Below are 481 nucleotides of genomic sequence, written 5' to 3' on the forward strand. Positions count from 1 at the left end.
TCACACCGTGGCCCCAGAACGGAATCACCCTCCAGCCTCTCCCGTTTACTTCTACTGTGTCTTCAAGGCTTTTTACCAAAACGTGTTCTAGAGCTGCCCGTGTGCACCCCTGCAGCTCTGAACATGTGCCTCTAACGTGCCATTCCCATCCTTAGGGGGCCCGCTGTGCCCACCTTTAACACAAGACCTTTTCTCCACGATCAGCTCTACCCTCCACAGAAGAAAACGCCTTCAGCAAGGTTAGGAAACGTGTCCCAGGCTCCACAGCTGGTCGGAATTACACCCCAGATGTCGGGCCCCATTTGACTTCGCCTGCTTCACCCGGCCTTTCCAAGGGCACGAGCGGGTGGGTGGGCATAACCGTCCACACCTCTCGCAAAGATGCCAAGTCGTGCATGACTCTTGAAGCAATTTCCGGCTCATTAGCTGGGAGGCCGGAGGACGGTCAGGGTCAAGGAGGCTTGGAGGGGAAGCAGAATCG

The sequence above is a fragment of the Crocuta crocuta genome, unplaced genomic scaffold, assembly GCF_008692635.1.
Source record: "Crocuta crocuta isolate KB4526 unplaced genomic scaffold, BGI_CrCroc_1.0 scaffold7, whole genome shotgun sequence".
Classification (NCBI taxonomy): domain Eukaryota; kingdom Metazoa; phylum Chordata; class Mammalia; order Carnivora; family Hyaenidae; genus Crocuta; species Crocuta crocuta.